Source organism: Drosophila willistoni, unplaced genomic scaffold (genome assembly GCF_018902025.1).
Source record: "Drosophila willistoni isolate 14030-0811.24 unplaced genomic scaffold, UCI_dwil_1.1 Seg638, whole genome shotgun sequence".
Classification (NCBI taxonomy): domain Eukaryota; kingdom Metazoa; phylum Arthropoda; class Insecta; order Diptera; family Drosophilidae; genus Drosophila; species Drosophila willistoni.
This window is the reverse complement of record NW_025814556.1, coordinates 25,956-41,187: the sequence shown is the minus strand read 5'-3', so window position 1 is coordinate 41,187 and position 15,232 is coordinate 25,956.

Genomic DNA, 15,232 nt, shown 5'->3' with positions numbered 1-15,232 from the left:
AACGAAGATCAAAGCTAGGCATAGAGCATAGGCGAACTATCTTGATAAATTCTTTTCAAATTGGCAACCGAGCGGAACAGTCCTTTGCAGGAAGTGAGAAAAAAATTAATATTTCATTTTTCTTTTGTGGTTAAAATAACCCAAGTAAATGTTTAATCCGAATAAATACAAGCGATCCTTCATGGGCTTGAATCGGAAATAAAAAAGAAACTATTGATGTTGGTGTTCTCTATTTCAAGATATACTTCTTGAGTAAGTGCTAATTTTTCTTTGAATCATTAAAATTTGGTCATTTTTGCAAATAAAATTTTGCACGCAGATTTTCAAAGTCTCGGTATGTTTGTTCATGATGGAAAAGAAAAAAGGAAATTAAAATGTATTGCTTTGATTAAGCAGAAGGTAATTATACAGCTCTAAAGAAAAGAAAAAAAAACGCATTAACGACATTCACATTTTATCATGTATATGTATATAATTTTTTTGTTAGACAAACGTAAAGCCCAAATTTTGGTGTCAATGATTTCCAAAGCCAGAAGTCCAAGACATTTATGTTGGATAGTGCAAGCAGCGAAGAAGTTATTCACCAAAGAGACGAAACAATTACATTGGCGACCATCTGATCAGTCAAATTTCGATACGACACGCGGCAAGCGGTGAAAAGTGAAAACAGCGAAAACACGCAGCCCAAAGAATAAATTGTAAAAAGTGAAAATCAAGTAAAAAAGGGATAAGCCAGAAAGCCATAGTGAAAACGAAAATTTTTAACTTCTTTTGTTTAAACCTAGGTAATATATTATAATCGAAAGCTAGAATAAGTTAGTGTACAAGTAATAATTGGTAATAAGAAAAAAAAAAAAAGCAAAAGGAGTGAAGCAAGTGAAAAAAAAAAAATATACAAAGAAGAAAACGTAAAGCAACATTTCGAGCCACATTGTGCAAAACCAAAATTTTTTTTAAGTCGCGAGGTAAAATACACTAAAAATGAAAAAAAAAAGGAGCAAAAACAAAAAAATGGAAAAATGAAATATAATGCAAAATTGAAAGGTCAAAAAAAAAATCTATAACAGAGAAGAAAGTGAAAATATAAAAGAAAAAAAAATTTAAAAAAAAAAAGCATGAGCAATTGCTTTACTTGGTAACGAAACAAAAAATGTGAACATAATTAATACAAAAAAAATTAAATTAAATCTATAGCCTCTACAGCAATTCCTCGAAGGCCTTCGTCGGACGCTACAAGGGTGAGTTTTTTCTACTACATTTTTTTGTTACCAAAATATAAAGCGAAGTCGGAGACGTTAAGCAAGAGTATTCAATGCAAAGACAAAAGCAAAAACAATTGTCGTTGCTTATCTCCACTCCGTTTGCCCCTCTATATATTTTTATATACTTCTAATGTGTTTCAAATAAAATCATGCGTAAAGAAAAGAAAAAAAGGGAATGAACTGAAAAGTGAAAAGTATCAAAAGAAAAAAAGGCAAGAGTAAATAAATATGCATAATTGTTTTATTGAAACATTTTGTATGTGAAGAGTTGAAAAAAAATTTTAAAGGTTAATTTTTATACGCTGCATATGTAAGCGTTGCGTTTTGCTTTAGCACAGTGGGTCGAAGTTTAAAAAAAAAAAAAAAAAAGAGAAGTTAATGTTCATGAAACTTATTTAGAATATTTTTTTTGATATTGATTTAATTATCTTTGAATATAAATCGATATGCGTTAAAGTTTCGAGCTATATATTTATTTTAGTAATTACAAATTAATTTGTTGATCATTTATGAAATTGCAAATTGTCTTATATATATATTATGGAATGGTTTTGGGTTTTTTTTTAATGTGAGTTAACTTTGTTCTCAGAATACAGAATGAAACATTAGATTCTAAGAAATGAATGATTATGAGAATACATTAATTTAAGTGAATAATAATGATTTTTATAATGAGGTAATTTTCTGAACTTTCTTTTTGGGCAATCTAATGTGAATAGGGATGTTTGTTCTGGGATTTTCCCCTAGCGCTGAAAGGAAAATCATGGTAGGGTGGGTAGAGAGCGCGGCTGTAGATACACCTATACAGCCAACACTAGGACTATTTTATTCTATTCTTTTCTCTCTATTCTATTTCGAGTTTCAGCACAGGGACTTTATTTAAAGTTGCTGACGTGCGAGTGGGTGAAACACATTCATCAAAGAACCACCCCAGCCGATTGTCTTGCTAGCCGCATTAAGTTCCCGCAGATGAATCGTGTTAACACCAAGATAGGCCTCACACAATAACGTATAGTTTCTGACTGCAATGGTTGGTAAGCCTTTGTGGTGTCGTGGTTATAGATATTTAGTTAGAGTTAGTTCTAATTAGATACAATAATTTTTGCTGCCCATCGGCTACGTTAAGGCTTTGTACGTTACACTCTTGAAGGCCAAGTCGAGGCTAAATCGTTGGCAAATCTTGTCAGATTGGACGTGTTGGAAATGGATGAAGAGGCCACCAAAGCAGAAATATGCCATGCAGTATTGATGCAGCTAAGTCTATAGGTGACAGAAGATGATATAAAAAGCTTGCGTCCTTCCTATGGCGGATCCCAAAAGGCAATTCTATGCCTTCCGGCAAACGTGGCAGAAACAATTTTGAAAGCGGGGCAGCTAAAGATCGGCTACTCAGTATGCAGAGTTAGGCTCAACCAGAACGCAACCAGATGCTACAGATGCCTGGCATTTGGGCACGTAGCGGCTCGATGTCAAGACCCGATCGACAGGACGAATTGGTGTTTGAAATGTGGCAGCAAGGACCACAAAGTAAGAGACTGCGCAAATAATGCCAACTGTTGCCTATTCGCAGCCAGAGGTGTCACCGAGCGGGCACATATAGCTGGCAGCCTTAGGTCCATCCGCAAAAACAAGCGGCCAAGAGAAGCCGGCCCCACGAAAACGCTATGTTTAATTTTATCCAATTAAACTTGAATCACTGCGAAGCGGCTCACGAGCTGCTGAAGCAGCAGGTGCGCGAAACGAGGTCTGACGTGGCAATCAGAAGTGAGCTTTTTCGTAGGATGTCTGCTGAGAATTGGATATGCAGTAATTCCGGCAAGGCCGTGCTTTGGGCATGTGGCAGTCCTAATGTACAACTGCGTTCGAGGCTAGCAGGCGGGCATTTTGTCAGAGCCTTAATAAACGGCAAGTGGATCTACTGCTGCTATTTCCCGCCTAGTCTAGACTATCTGGACTTCTGCGAATCGCTGGACGAACTAGCGGCGGACGCGAGAGCGCACAGCCCGTTCGTAATAGCTGGAGACTTCAATGCGTGGGCCCAAGAATGGGGCAGCAGCATAACAAATGCTCGCGGGCGCGCCGTTCTAGAGTCGCTAGCCTCATTAGACGTCGCACTTCTAAACTGCGGCTCTCGCAACACGTTCAACAGCTTGGCGAGAATTGCTGCATGGCGGCTGGATGACAACTACACAGCCAGCGACCATGAGGCCATCATTTTTCCCTTGGACAGGCAGCTCGACCACAACAGACGCTTACCCAGGCAGTGGATTTACCATATAAAGCTGACACGCTTAACACCCAGGCATTTACAGCTGCAATTTACGATGCGACGCTGGCTGCGGGATCTGCTCAAGGCATGGCAGACCAGCTATGTGGCATGCTGGCATCAGCCTGCGATGCGAGTATGGCCCGCTCCAGACCATTCAATAAACATCACCAACCAGTCTTCTGGTGGAATGATGAAATTGGAGATCTACGAAGGGCTTGCCTAACCGCAAGAAGGCGTTACCAAAGGGCAAGGAAGCGGCTGGACGTAAACTGGCCACAGATGCCCGGATTTATTCCCGAATCGTGCAGTCAAACTGGCTATGACGCTACGCCCAGAAGCATTTGTTGAAACCTTTAAAAAATGCTTATTGGAGGGAGTTTTTTCATCGCAGTGGAAAGTTCAAAAACTGGTATTGCTGCCAAATCCGGATTTGTCTAATAGACACAGTCGGCAAAGTCCTGGAAGGACTAATCAACACTAGGTTAAACGATCTAATCAGCAGGAGCAATGGCCTCTCGGAAAACCAATTCGGCTTTCGGAAGGCAAGGTCGACGATAGATGCAATCAGCAAAGTAGTTAATATTGCTGCAAATGCAATCGAGGGCTCCCGGTGGAAGGGCGGCTCTAAGAAATACTGCCTGGTCGTCACAATATACGTTAAGAACGCCTTCAACACAGCGGACTGGGGCTGCATCCTGGGGTCGGTGTGTAGGCTGGAAGCGCCGGTATACCTGCAAGCCATCATACGGAGTTATTTTGATGGGAGAGTGCTGCGATTCAACACAGATGAGGGCTGCGACAGTCACCACATTTCTGCCGGAGTTCCACAAGGGTCCGTATTGGGCCGCTACTGTGGAACATAATGTACGACGGCATTCTGAGGATCCCTCTACCACAACGATGCGAAACCATCGGATACGCAGATGACGTGGCGTTAGTGATCGTAGCCAAGGATCTTGCGACGACTGAAGCGTTTGCATCCTGCGCGATTGCAAAAATTACGAACTGGCTTCACTCAGTCGGTCTCTCACTGGCAGTGTTAAAAACGGAGGCGGTGCTTATTAGTAGTAGGAAGACAGTGGAAGTTGCTAGGATACTAGAAGAAAGATCTGCGATTGCCTCAAAGCGGGCTTTACGTTACCTGGGCGTATGGATAGACACTCGTCTATGCTTTCGGGAACATCTGAATCACGTACATACCAAGGCGGCGAGTACTGGGCAGGCCTTGCCCGAATCATGTTAAATACCAGAGGCCCGAAACAGGAGCGCAGGCTGCTGCTAGCGAGTGTGCTAAAGTCAGTGATATTGTATTCAGCGCAAGTATGGTCGCAAGCTATTCACGTCCCGTCATACAGCAAAGGCATTAAAGCCACATATCGTCTATGCGCACTTCGAGTGTGCAGCGCTTTCAGGACCGTTTCGGAGGACGCTGCGTTGGTAATTGCGGGTATGATCCCAATCGACCTACTTGCCGATAAAGCCAAGGCGATCGCCATAGCTGTCAGCCGCGGCACACCCAAAAAAGAGGCCAGCTCTGAGGCGAGTAATCGGAGTCTTGTGACTTGGCAAAGACGCTGGGATGCCTCTAGCAAGGGAAGGTGGACGCATCTCCTCATCCCAAACGTAACGGAGTGAACGGAGAGAAAACATGGGCAAGTTTCCTTCCAACTCACACAACTGCTTTCAGGTCACGGATGCTGCAGATCATATCTGCACCGGTTTGGGAATGAGCATGTACCCTTTTGCTTGGTCTGCGGCAGCAGCACAGTCGAAGACGCACGACATATCTTGTTTGAATGCGTCAGGTTCAGCAACGAGCGACAAAGGGTGGCAGACCTGATCAACACTGCCTTACACCTGACAACTTGGTCACAGCTATGCTGGCCAAATCGGCGATCTGGGACGCAGTATGCGGCTTTGCGGGTGTGGTCTGTCAAGTCCTCAGACAAGAGGAACGCGCAAGAAACGGATAAGTATGCTAGCAACACGTTTTTGCGAAGCAATTCCCCCTGGGACGTCCCGCAAAAATTGTTTCGTATTATGCCTGCAGTCCGATAGAAAACATTGTATATTCTTATGTTATTGTTTTTATGTTATAAATAAAGGAATTAAAATAAAATATATCCTTTCAACCAACTACACCCGCACATAACACACACACACTTGCACATAAATGTTTAAGGCGTTGACTTTGCACTTTTCACTGCTAGATGGTAAGAAGTTTTTAGCTCCAAAGTGTCAAAGATGCTTAAAAATAATAATAAAGTGAGCAAAGATATGGCGGAGTATGAGCACAACGCGAGAGTGTACATTAAACAATTATGCAACATTTACGAGTTTGACGAATTTTTGCAGTATTTGCAGCCCAACAAGATCTTAAAGAGGAATACAATTTATGAGCAAAGCAAATCAATAAAATTTTAAATATATCCCCCAAAAATTGAATCATTATGTGAATAATTCAGATTTGACCACTGATGATTCAGATTTGAAGTGCACTGTATAGCAGCTGATTCTTGAGTTGTTTGTTCCTCTAATCAGCTTGTTCAGGTTAAACAGATTTTTTTAAGAAGAAGAACAAATTTGTATGTTCCAATATAATTTATTTAATTCTAATCAAATAATCGATAGAACCATAGAGGATCAATATTTTCGCTGCCTACTATTGCAACAGTTTCAGTTACTGTCTACAATTATCATTATCATCGAAAGGAAAAAAGGAAAGAAAAAAAGTTTGATTCCTTTTACTTAATATCTTTTAATGATTTTAACGAACTGAAATAATTGCTAATGGCAATGAAAATGCTTAGCACTCTGGAACAGATGATGCATAGTCAAGATTTAAGCAAACAATTAATCACCTATTTTTATTAAATGAGCCACGTTTATATTCTATATAGTTGTCAGAGGGGGAAGAGAAAAAGAAAAGTGCAAGCAAATTCACAGACTTGGCAAAATGAATGAGTCTGGTCTTATTCTACATCCCAACAGCCTTCGATTGAGTTCGATTCGTTTGGCTATTGTAAAATGGCCAGACCAAGAGCTAAGCCAATAATCAAGTCAATTGGAAGGGCGAAGAAGAAGCCAGGCAGTAGAGTTTTTTGACCAGGGGGCGGAAGCTAATTTATTACGAGCATTTAACAAGCATACTCTAGGGGGCTCTCTCAGGAGTCCTCTTTGATTTATTGGTGTTTGGTTTAAAAGAAAAAAAACGGAAGCAAACGAAGCCAACAATTTGTAATTAATGTGGGCGGTCTAGTTGAGGCATTTTAATTTCTCAAACAAAATCGACGGCCCACAGAGCAGAAGCAGCAGCAAGGGATAGCAAGCACAGGCCAAGCGAAATAAAAAGGAAGTCTCCTCTTGGCCTTCGTCTCGCTTAACGCCCTACATTCCAAGAAACCCCAAAAAACAACGCCCGTCACAAGTGTCTCAGTCAATTAATGCGGTATAAAGCATAAATTTCACGGTTGCCGCATTATCTTCTATTTCCGGTTTTTTATCTTTTCTTGATCCCTCAAGATCCCTTCAGTCCTTTGTTTACCGATGGGGCGAGAATTGGTGCAGCGTGAATATAAATCGGCGAATTTTCGTGCGAATATTCTTGAAAGAACAATGAAACTTGATTGAGTGATAGAATCAAAGTGGAAAGATAAAATATATAATATATCCTGCTCTTTTACTCCTTGGCAAACGAAATTATGTACAATAACTTTTAAGTTATGATCCTTTGGCATCTAAAAGACCAAAAGGGTATTAACAGCATGTGTAACTTTGATTTTTAGCTCCAATTCCAGCAAAGTCAAGAAAGCTTGAATGATTTTTTTCTTTCCGTGGAGTGGTTGGCTTGTTGGTAAATGAATACATCATTAGCTGCATGAAATGTCCTTGTTAAATACACATACATGCACCCACACACACACACACATACACAACAAGAACAACAAACAACTACACGTGGTTAAAGCCGACTGAGTGGCCTCAGTGCACAAGTACGAAAATGAGAATAGAAGGACCAGAGAATACTATGGCTGTCTAATGAGTCTTTACTTCATTGGATCTGGTTCTATGGATACTTAAATCGCTCAAGTTTGAAGTGCTTATGCAACTTGTTAACTAATTACGTGTACACACTCCCATAAACTTTATCCATCACAATCAACGTAATAAAAATGTATATAAATAAATGTTTATTTACAAACATTTGAAAAACAAAACCATTTCCCAATGCTGAGTAAAGAAAAGAGAAATCTAAATGTAAAATCCATTACGAAAAGCTAAAGAGAACAGTTTTAGATAACTTGTGCCAATTGGTTATGCAACTGAGAGTTCTTCCATATGAATTTTAACTCGTTTGCCCATAGCAAGGGTTTCGCTTTTTAGATTTTTTCTATTTTTTTTTCTATATTTCTTTAAAATTAATTAATGCTTTTCCTTTGCGCGTAAATTGCACAAATCTTGCTAAATGTAATTAACACAACAAAAAAGTATAACACTCAAAAAGAGGAAAGAGAAGACAGAGAGGGAGAGAGCGGGAAAAATGTTAAAAATTAAAACAGAAAAAAGTGAAACGGAAATGCTGTGCTTTTTTTTTTAATTCTGCAAAAGTGGAAATCAACATTGAATCGAACACTTTGATGAATTTTGCAGCAAGCCAAAAGCATTTCCGCTCGACTTCCGGACTTGTCGTAGACTGAATTTTTTATTAAATTGTATGCTAAAGCCATATTAAAATTTTCTTAAAAGCCAAAGCAAGAGCTGGCGAAGTAAGCCAATGGACCAATTGTTTAACAAATTCATTTCCCATCTCGTCTCTGTCGGGAAGTTTCTTTCAATGTTTACCTTTTTCTAGGCCACTTCTTCTCCTCGACATGAAAAATATAATTAACTTTTTACTTGAAAGATGCATAACTAAATTTTGTCGGTTGATAAGATTGAAATCTAAGTTAGAAAAATTTGAATGAACTTTCCAAATAGTAAAATTGCGTAGTCTTCTTAAGATTTCGTAGAACTAGCAAGGGCATATAATCATAGCCCATCATAGTTTACAAAAAATTAATCAAAATATTTTTAAATACCCAACATTTTGGCTATTAATATTCTTAGATTGAGGTATCTTTCTGTTTCTGATGTGGCCTTAATCTCACTTTGCGTGACTAAATTTTATTTAATTACGTATTCCGATAAACTTTAAGTAAGCCCAACAGATATTTAAAATCCCCAATGTCTACTGCTGTTGTTAACTTGGCATTTTGAAGGCAGAGCTCACAATTGAATCCTTTTTATTTGTATTTTTATACCATACACCCATAGGGTGAAATGGTATATTAAAGTCGCCAAAATGTATGTAACAGGCAGAAGGAAGCATCTCCGACCCCACAAAGTATATATATTCTTGATCAGGATCAACAACCGAGTCGATCTAGCCATGTCCGTCTGTCCGTCCGTCTGTCCGTCTGTCCGTCCGTCCGTCTGTCCGTCTGTCCGTATGAACACCTAGATCTCGGAGACTGTAAGAGGTAAAGCCACCAAATTTGGTATGTAGACTCGTGTAGTATGTAGAGTGATCAAGTTTATTTCAAATTTTTGCCACGCCCCTTTCCGCCCCCGCAATTTAATAAAAGCGTTTATCTTAAAAACTATTCCAGCTAGAGACACCATATTTGGTATGTATATTCGCTTAGTAAATGCACACATTTTGTATGTGTAAAAATTTTGCCACGCCCTTTTCCGCCCACGTAATTTGAAAAACTTGATTATCTCCCGTATTTTTTTACCTTATGCAATCAAATTTGGCACACTTAAATTTAATACTAATATCTAGCAAAATACCAAATTTGATCAAAATCGGACAAAAAACAGTCGAGTTATGCATATAAACGTTTTTCCATAAGGCCGGAGTTGGCCGTCAGCTGGTGGGGGCGCTAGGGTGCTCGTATGATTGAGTGAGCGAGATACTAAGATATGCTTGTAAAAAGCATGTGAAAATGCATTTGTTTAATAAAGTTGAAATATTTGCTTTACTGGTGTATGGTATACCTAAGTCGGCGAGACGACTTACTTACTTCATTTTTTTTTCGTTTCTTGTTTTTGTTGGCCAGATGGAAGCCACTTGAAAAGGCGTGAGAGAAGGAGCAGAGATAAAAATTTAATTAAGACCCAGCAGTAACACCTTTGTCAACTAATTACATGTCGCAGTCGATGGCCGACGAAAGGCCAAAGCCCAACCAATTTCAAAAAGGATTTAATTGGAAAAAAAAAATGATAAGGTTGAATTGAATGTGCGTTTTTGGTAATGTTTGTCTACCCTTGCCAAGTCTCTGTATTATTGAAATATAATCTGTTACTATCAGTCTATGTGAAAAACTAAACTAAAAAACAAACTAAAGCATTTGGATAGCTTATGTGATCTGAAGATCACAAGGATGTAAGTCTAGAGATGAATTTAGTCAGGCCTTACCCAACAAGTGAATATACTTTTTTTGAGGGGAAAGGGAATAAAATGAAAACACGAACACGAAAAGCATTGAGTGACAAAGGTGTGATTTATTATTTTGGATTGCTTTTTCGGGTTTTTTTTTCCTGTACTTCTTCACGTTTTCTCTCCAGCGTCTGCTTCTCTTTTGTCGCCGTTTTCAATTGTCTGAGATAGCGGACGTTGACGATACTATGCGCAGTACGTTCAAGTGGCCCCTACGACACCAGGACAAAGCCTGTTACGCGCGAGCCCAAGCAGATAACTGCCCACCTCCCACCCGACCGACCGAGGGGTGCAGCCGTATAACGCACGGCACGAATCGCGTGGACAAAATACACAATAGAAAAGACAGACAAACACATAATACTATAGCTATCTATTAACTAAATGGGATAGGATAGATGTTTTAAGCATATTAATAGAAAACTCTGAGCCGATTACCGTGGATAGAAGATTGTAATCAGAGCAGAGGACCCTAAAAGGTTCATGCATAGCATAGTTAGAAGAACAACGACTAAGGGATAAAGGTATTAAAGGATGTCTACTCCGTCTACATGGTACCGACAGATTCACCTGAGCTAATAACTCAGGCGAGTCGATATCACCAATTAGGAGCTTGTGCATAAAAATGACACCAAGCATAATTCTACGGTTAGTTAGGGACGGAAGGTTAATCAAGAGAAGTCTACTAGAATACGAAGGCAAATTGACATTGCGATCCCAGCTTAAGCCACAAAGAGCAAATAGCAAGAACTGCTTTTGAACGGATTCTAGTCTAATCTGGTGCGACTCATATTGAGGTGACCAAATGCAAGATCCATACTCTAAAATAGGACGGACAAGCGAAGTAAAAAGAACTTTAGTTGTATAGGGGTCATCAAATTCTTTTGACCATCTTTTAATGAAACCCAGGACACTCATGGCCTTTGCGACCGTGGTGGAAATATGGGTGTTCAAATTTAACTTATGGTCCATAAGTACGCCCAAATCATTCATATTATTTAGACGTTCTAAAGGGCTGTTGTTTAGAATATAAGTGACCAGTTGAGGAGAGTTACGAAAAAAAGTCATTACCTTACATTTGGTAGTGTTAAGATTTAGTAGATTAAACTGGCACCAGGATTGAAAGTTTTTAAGATCAGCTTGTAGCCGACTAAATGAATCTGTATCTTTATAAGTAAGACAAAGCTTGACATCGTCAGCATACATAAGCACACGCGAATGAACAATGACTGATGGAAGATCGTTAATAAATAGTGTGAAGAGCAGAGGGCCAAGATGACTACCTTGAGGTACACCAGAAGTCACAGAAATGGAAACGGAAAAAGAAGACTTAAAAAGTACCTTCTGTTTTCTATTTGTTAAATATTCTCGAACCCAAGAAAGGAAAAGGGGTGGAAACCCAATGTCGCTCAGCTTAGAAAGTAATAGGGTATGATTAACGGAATCAAAGGCTTTGCTGAAGTCAGTGTATATGACATCAGTTTGTTTACCATTTTTAAACCCCTTGATAATTATTGATGTAAATTCTAAAAGGTTAGTGGTTGTAGATCTACGTTTCACAAACCCATGTTGGGATGGCGAAATAATAGAGCTGCAAAAATGTTGCAATTGAGATGTTATAATTTTCTCAAAAGCTTTCGGAATAGCGGACAATTTTGAGATACCCCTATAGTTAGAGGCTTCGGACTTTTTGCCATTTTTATGCAGAGGAATAATATATGACTCCTTCCAAATAGATGGAAAAGAGGAAGATTCTACAGACAATAGAAACAATTTTAAAATGGGTTTACATAATGCGTTTGCACAGAACCTGAGTATACATCCAGGAATACCGTCTGGCCCCGGAGAATAAACAGGTTTAACTAATTTAAGTTCGGTAAGAATAGAACTTTCATCAATCACTGGATTGAAAATGCAATTAGCCTTTTTTAAATGATAAGGATACGGACTTGCTCGATATTCCGTTGAGGAATAAGTTGTTTTGAAAAAACTCGCAAACATATCGGCAATTGCCTGATCAGTGCTCGCTTTTTTATTTTGAAAAGACAAAAAAGATGGGTGCACAGAGGTCTTACGTTTAGAATTAACAAAATTATAAAATTGTTTAGGGTCAGAAGAAAACTGAAGCTTACACCGCTGAAGATAATTCTTATAGCATTGTGTATTAAGCATCATGAATTTTGAACGAGCGACTGTATACAGAGCATAATCTGATGAACGACGTGTTTTTTGGAACTTCTTATAATATCGTGTCTTCACATTTTTCAAATTGGATAGCTCGCGAGAGAACCAGGGAGGTTTGTTAAGCCGCTCCAGCCTACCAAGAGGCACACAAATATCAAAGAGTGAATTCAGATAAGACCAATCGGTAGTAGCAATGTTTTCATTAAGGCTGGCAAAGTCAGTCTTACGAAAGCACCTAGATAGTGGTAACTCATTTGAACCAAGTAATGGTGAAAGCAAGGGCAAATCAATTTTTAAATTTAATGTAGGATGAAATTTGTCTTCTGGAAGAACAAATGGTTCGATCCTAGAAACCTCACAATAAGAAGAATCCAATACAAAAATAAGATCTAACGATTTTCCATTAGAATTTAAGACAGGATTGACTTGGGATAAAGATAAGCCTAGAAGACCATCAATAAAGTCATGTGACAAAGAGGGCAGCAACGTGGTAGATTCATCTGTTAGTGACCATGCTAAAGCGGGTAAATTAAAATCACCTACAACTATGAGCATGTCTTGGCTCGAAACTAAAGAGGAGACAAACTGAATTGCCTCTAAATGATTTAAATATACCACCATGTCTGACAATGGTGGAATATAGGAACAAGTAATGAAAGCATTAAAAGATTTAAAATTTACTTTAACACCGAGAAACTCAATCTCCTGGGTACTAGAAAATTGAATCATTTCAGATGATAAAGCAGCATCCACAGCTATCAGAACGCCACCACCTATGCGAGAAATCCGGTCACGTCTGAAAATAGAAAAGTTTGTGGAAAAAACCGATGCATCAGCAATATCAGGTTTTAGCCACGTCTCTGTGAAAGCTAGAATGTTATGCTCAAAAGAAAGACTATCTACATAGAGATTAGGAAGTTTAGATTTCAGTCCTCTAACGTTCTGGTAACCCAGGTTAAGGGACGAAGCTAGTTTTTTGACACACCAGCAGATGCTGATGTGGCAGGAATAGTATTAGTTGTTGTTGTAGGCAAGCGAATCGGTTGCCGATTTTTCTTTTTTACAGTATATTCCTTAACTATTATATGTTTAGGCCAAAAATCTTCTCGACATATAGTGTCGAAGATATTGGCAGAAACACTAATTTTAAAGGACGAAATGTCCCGAGAATAAGAAAATTTAAACTTCTCCACCGCAATATTCGAGACGTTAACTTTCTTCCGAATATAGGCTATTACATCATCAGATGTGACAACAGGGTCTAGCCTAGAAACAAATATATGTTTCTTTGGTGGTATGCCAACGAGAGGCCGCGGTCCCGAAGCGTCAGCCGCAGCAGTAACGTTGGACAAGTCACCCACTGCAGCAGTCAACTTGTTCACGGGGCCCTCGATACTTTTAGAACTATCGACAATTTCCATTGGAATGGGTAATTGCCCAGACACATCGGACACTACAATAGGCATCGTTTTTAAGAGATCATTCCCAGGTGATACCGGTAATTCATTACTAATAGCATTCACAACCGGGCTCTTAAACGATATCAATTGCTGTACATTAGGAGTGGACGGTGCATGAGACCGGTCGGGGACGATAAGAGACGCTGGCGGATCTACAGATACAGAAACACCCCAAGGACTGGTCCTTTTACGTTTCGGAGACTCATTCATAAGCGATAAACTTCTGAACTGAGTCTCCACCGCAGTAAACTCCGCTTGGAGTTTATTAAAACCTGCCCTTAAAGTGTCAAAACTATCTCTAGTCCGCCTCATGAAAGAGCGCATCTCATTCTCGACCTCCCGGCAAGCATCACATCCATATTTTAAGCCACCACCTTTAGCAATAGACTCCTTGATTCTGCCTGTGTAACCTGCACACTTGACGTGAACAGCATTGTCACACAACCAACAAAGAATATAATCATGGGAGTCAACCGCATTAGTGGCAACTATGCAATTATTTTTTGAGCAGACAACCATTTTATCAAAAAATTAAATTTAATTGAAAAAGGAAATACAAAAAAAATAAAAATTCTAAAGGTTAAAAATCTGTGTATAAGAATATACTGACCTGTTCTGACACAAGGGTTAATGTGCAGAGTAAGCCTTCACAACTAAAGAATAAAAAGAAATGAAAAACACAAAAACAAAAACACGTATCACAGAGTCGCGGGTAGGCAAAAGACGAGAGCGCAAATCAATCGAGAATAGGAAAGAGCGGGAGAGCGCGTCAAATTGAACACATGCAACAACAATTTGTACGCAAGAGCGCGAGAGTTAGTTAAAACGGTAAAGACACAAAAGCAAAAGAGATAAACAAAACAACAACACCGCTAATGCAAGTATTGTTGTAAGTTTTGATTTTATTTAAATTTAAACAAAAACGACAGCAAGAATTCGCGAAATGAAAATAAAATTCGGATATTGTAATTGTTATTAATTAAACCGATAATTTAAGAGTTAAATAAAAGTATTTAATCGCGAGAAAAAATAAAAGTTGATAAGCGCAAAAAAAACACGTCCGTCCTCTGCAACGAGTGAAAGTTTTTTTGCAATGTTTCTTTCTTTCTTTCTTTACTTTGATTCGTTCATTGTAATTTTTTGCCAGTTGTTTGTTGGAAATTTGTTTTTTCAATACTTAGCGCAAAGAATTTTCTCTGTCTGCATCGTTAGACAAATTAAAAAGGGTTCCAAAATGGCACCAAAATGGGTGCTTAGAGTCGTATACATACAATAAAGGAAGAAAGGAAGAAAGGAAGAAAGAAAGAACCAAAGAGGGTGTTATGAAAGGAGATAGAAAGATTTTTTGCTGTATCTTAGTATATTGGTTGAGCTTTAATTCCTTTTCAAAACCTATTATGGAATAGTGTTATTGTGATCAACAGAGATAACACACTTCGTATGCTATATTACTGCTTTCTGAACAATATTTTTAAAATTTGTAAACAGATAAAAATATTCAATCTTTTGATGGTTTTCTTAATCGTGTTCTTTTTTTTTTTTTTTTGAATCTATCTTGAATTAAATCTATCTATCT